Source organism: Parasteatoda tepidariorum, chromosome 8 (assembly GCF_043381705.1).
Source record: "Parasteatoda tepidariorum isolate YZ-2023 chromosome 8, CAS_Ptep_4.0, whole genome shotgun sequence".
NCBI lineage: Eukaryota > Metazoa > Arthropoda > Arachnida > Araneae > Theridiidae > Parasteatoda > Parasteatoda tepidariorum.
The window spans coordinates 64,103,302-64,108,350 of NC_092211.1; the positions used below are offsets into that span (position 1 = coordinate 64,103,302).

A 5,049-nucleotide genomic window follows, 5' to 3' on the forward strand; every position below is an offset into this window, starting at 1 on the left:
AACAAAACAATTAAAGATAAAGGCAATTTATCAGTTTTCAAAGGGAATAGGTTCTTAGAGATCATATACAAAAATGCATCGAGATAGTAAAACTTTATGGTAAGATAATAAACCTTAGAAAATTTCATTGTTGAGTTAATGAAGAAATTAAAACAAGGATATGAAAATTTGGCATTTAAACGTTTAAAAAATTAATATTTGAAAAAAAAATACATTTTAAAGATTAAAAGGAAATAACTGTTTTGATTCTTAAATAAATTAAAAAAAAAAAAAGAATTTTAAAGAAAAAAGTAAATTTCTAAGCTTCAATGTATTTTAGCTTAGAAATGTGTTTCTAGTATAGCTCTTCAACATAATTCCAGCTTTTGCACTCATCAATTCCCACGGTTGCAAATTTTGTTATCAACGGTAACTTTTTCTAGTTTCTGTTACTCTCTGGATAAATTTCATGCAGGAATAAAAATGGTGTGGAAACTATCAAACAGATATAATAACAATATTTATAAGTGCCACTACCCAGTATGTATTTTACCGGCACTCCGAACACTGATGTTTCCCCTAATCAATCCTGAGCAGATACTAAAATATCGAATAAATATGATAATATCAACATATCAACAAGTAACTTATTTTCAAATCGAATATAACATTTTTCGAACATTCAAGGTAACATATATATATATATATATATATATGTAATGCAAAAATTATAAATACTTTTGTATTAATAAAAGCATTAAAACTCTTTCGTTTTTATAAAATATCTTCGGTAAAGGATAAGTGTAGAAATTCTATTTTGGGACTTCAGGGTTGAAAACATATCAATGAATAATAATTAGATTTATATTTCAAAAGAGCAGCTATTTCAAGATCTTTCACTTCCATATAAGGAAGGATTAAACGATTTTCTATGAGTAATAAATAATTTTGATGAGGCGTAAGAATACAGGGAATGCAATATGACTGGCCTCTTTTCACAGTTTAATTATCATATTAAACGGAGGAGCGATGGCTTTTGCGCGCTTTTTGGTGTATAATGTTCACCAACTAAACTCCGTCAGATCTGACGGGAACTTTGTCTCCCCCTCTCCAGCTGGGAGAGCGGGATGTGACTTCGGCTTCACGATCTATTAGTAAATAAAAGCTTGTGCACAACATAGCCTCATTATTCCTGTTTTCTTGACTAATAAATTCACTAAAATATCGGGGTTGTTGCCCTGATATATATATATATAATATGTTACCGGCAAAGTATAAAATACATCTCCGATTCGTTTCAAATATCACTTGGCAAGACTCGTGACTTTTGACTAATAACAAAAATTATTTTTTTACTGTGCTACATGGAAATGGAGGAATTTAATGAAATTTACATGGAAAAANATATATATTGTGACATTGTGTCACTTACTAATTTTTAGATCGTAATCTTATATAGTCCCTGCAGTCAATTTTGTATTTTTTACACTTTCCCATATTGCAGTGGTTTGGAATGTCGCTCACCCTCAAAATTCCCTGAATCGCAGGTGGCCGGCTTTCTTCGAAGTTTCTGTGTGAATCCCCTTACTTGCACTCTTTTTCCTATTTCTCAACCGTAACTACCTTAAATTTTTAAACACTTTAACTTTTATTTTAAATTTTTACTCCTATCTTAACCGTAACTTCTAATTTTTTCTAACTGCAACTCATATTTAGCATTTCCCTATTTAAGGGACTGCCGAACTCAACTCGATGCATTCGATTTTTTGTATTGGCTAGAACAGTGGTTACCAACTGGCGGCCCGCGGGTCAGGTCCGGCACGCGGAGCCTTTTTTGTGGCCCGCGAACTAAAATATATTAATTGTTATTTTTTTGCGGACAATTTTCTTAAAAAATCTTTATGGGTTTAAAATACTTTTCTTTCGTTAAAAAAAGCCTAATTTCTTCGTTTGTGTGAAATTTAACATACCAACCGTGCAAGAAAATTTTATCCTCAGGTAAAAATCTACTTCATATTTTGATTTGTAATTCAATACTTTTGTTTTGTACAACTTGATAAAAATCTGACAGTAATATTTAATGTTTCTTCAACATAAACATAAAACATTTAAACATAAAACAGTCCTATATAAAATGTTGATTAAGTTGTGGCACTCATTTGACTGGTGTTTTTAATTGTGGCCCCTGGGCTAGAAGTACAACTCACGGGTCCGTGCTATTTGGACAGCTTTCACAGTTTTACCCTTCACTCTTAAGGATGCTTGGAAGAATGATGCGACCATTTCATCGAAATGATTTCACGTTTTCATGCCCACCATTGCGCTCTTGATGGATGTAATTTTTACGATTCCAGCCTTGTTTTGAATCTTGATGTGCTGAAATGGTTTTCATGGGATGTGCATTTTTGAGCGTCGCATCATCCACCCACTAATGAAATCCTTGAGCAGTGCGTGTTTGAGATCAAGTTTTCTACAGCTTTTGCTACTGATGTATTGAATCTTGAAGCGTCGATTCCATCTCCCACTCTACCAGCACGATGTTGTTTTGTGTAGGTCACGTGATGCTTTTGGATCTAAATAAAGGATTTTTCTGACATCTTCTATTTTACGGCTCCCTTATGAAAAAATCGAGACGTAAATGAGGCATAAACGAGGCATATTTTAAAGATACAAAGGAGGTTGCAATTTAAATACTTCGTTAGGTTGAAAAGGGTACGCATTAATACCTCAAAATCCACCACAAGTTTACCTTAAATATACCTTCAGAGGTATATATGTTTCAACCTGAGATGTTTAATTTTACATCTTTGGAGAGGTAGATATTTACTACTTTAAGGTGTTTTATTTTCGACTTTAGCTTATTACTTATCAACCTGAAGTATATTTTTTTACACTTGTGGAAGTATTTATTCAACAACCTAAAGTGTTTCATTTAACACTTCAGGTTATTATAAATCTACCTCGGATGTATTTTTTGATAGTTGGAAAGGTAATTTTTTACTAACGTGAAGTGTATTATGTTCAATCTCAGGTAATTATTTTCAACCTCAGGTATTTAATTTCATGTTTGTAGAGGTATTTGTTTATCAACCTATGGCTTGCCGTTTTACTCTTCAGGTTGTTATAAATCAACCTCAAGTGTATTTTTCGACAGTTGGATAGCTTGATTTTTATGAACATGAGGTGTTCTATGTTCTACTTTAGGTTGTTATTTTTCAACCTCAAATGTAGATTTATATAGTTGTTGAGGTATTTATTTATCTACCTAAGGTGTTACCATTTTACACTTCTGGTTGGTTTGAATCAACCTCAAGTGAATTTTCGACACTTGGAAAGGTTATTTTTTATTAACGTCATGTGTTCCATGACCTACATTAGGTTAATACCTCGCAACCTCAAGTACATATTTTTGTATTTTTAGAAGTATTAATTTATCAACCTATGATGCGACATTTTACACTTCAGGCTTATGTATCTCAGCCTAAAGCTGTTTTTTTTAGTACTTACGAAGGTAATAATTCCCAAACTGGAGGTATTATACAGTCCACCTACTAGTTTATCAATTTTTAACCTAACTATGCATAAAATATAATATATATAAATATATTATATATATGATATGAAGAATAATGTATATCATTATATTTTTTCACTAGAGATCTTCATTTATCAACCTGAAGTTTTTACTATTAAACCTTCGGCAGTAATTGCTTCTTTTGTTAAGCCTTAAGAGAAAGTTTCAAATGCATAATTCTTCTGTAATTTTAATAGATTGAATTAAATCATCTTGAAATAACACTTATCCAAATTTTACAGCTCGGAAAAATTATTTATGGGAACTCATATTTTTAGAAGATAGTTGTCTAAGGTGCTTGAATTTTTAAAGCTATAAAACTACAAATTTGAATAATTAGTCTGCTGAAATTCAAATTACTTTTATTTAAAACTAGAAATTAATTTTTTTTACAAACCAACAAAATTGTTTTAAATACTGTTTCCGTCTACCTGTTGAAACTTGTAATTATTGGAACCTAAGAGGAAAAAAATATGAGTTAGTAAGAAAGTCATATTTACAATAGGGGCAGGTTTTTAAATATCAAAAAAATAGAAATTGTTTTTTTATGATTTAAGTTAACTGGATGAAATTAATTTTCTTTTTCAGATAAATAGCATTATTTTGATATTTTTTAATTAATGTAATCAAGAATCAACAATCGTTTAATAAATTATAATTTTAAAGTTATGCACCAATTTGTATTCTTTTTTTACACTCAATCGAATAGAACTAATTGCAAGCTGATAAGGAGCATTTATTTTAAATGTGAGTACAATATCTCCTATATAACTTATACTACCGAGCAGAATGAAACTAAAAGTTAGTTGTCTAATAAAACTAAAAGTATATAAAAACACATCCCATAGGATGAAATCCAAAAAAATCCATATAACTTTCAACAATAAATGTTTTTATTTGCAATTTATTTTATTCAATTCAGCATTAAAACTGCATTAGAAACTATACTGACTTATTTCTAAAAAATTGAAAATTTCCGAAATTCACTAATTTTTGAATTAGTGAACCATAAACAGCTGCATAAAAATGCTTCTAACCTTGAAACACATTGTCATGTAAACTTGAAATAGAGTTTTATTTAATTCTGCTCAATATTCTTATAGGTAATAACAATCTGCTTAGTAAATAATTAACGTGGGAAAATTGCGAAAAATGACATGTAGTGAAAAATAGCAGTTTTGAGATCAAACGTGAAAAAGTGAGCTATTACAATTACTAGTTTTCAATTATCAAATATCTAGCAAATTATTGTTATCAACAATTACATAAATTCAGCAGTTTATTAGGAGAAATTGCCTTTTCTTTTTGTCATAAATTCAGAACTATTTCCCAGGGGAAGGTAGAGCAGTAGCTTACTAGCCACTTCTTTTTCGTTGCTGCACACGTGCTATTTACAGCCTGGGACATCTCAGCAACATCAGGAAACTGTAGATAAGCTCTCTCTCTCTCTCTCTCTCTTTCTCTATCTATCTATCTATATATCATAGGATGAAATC

General features: G+C 30.5%; 1 protein-coding gene across 1 annotated transcript in view; it reads right to left on the bottom strand.

Annotated features, from left to right (window-relative positions):
* The window catches only part of LOC107454095 (sorbitol dehydrogenase), a 68,375-nt gene that overhangs the window by 45,979 nt on the left and 17,347 nt on the right, over nt 1-5,049 (bottom strand). The window lies entirely within an intron of this gene.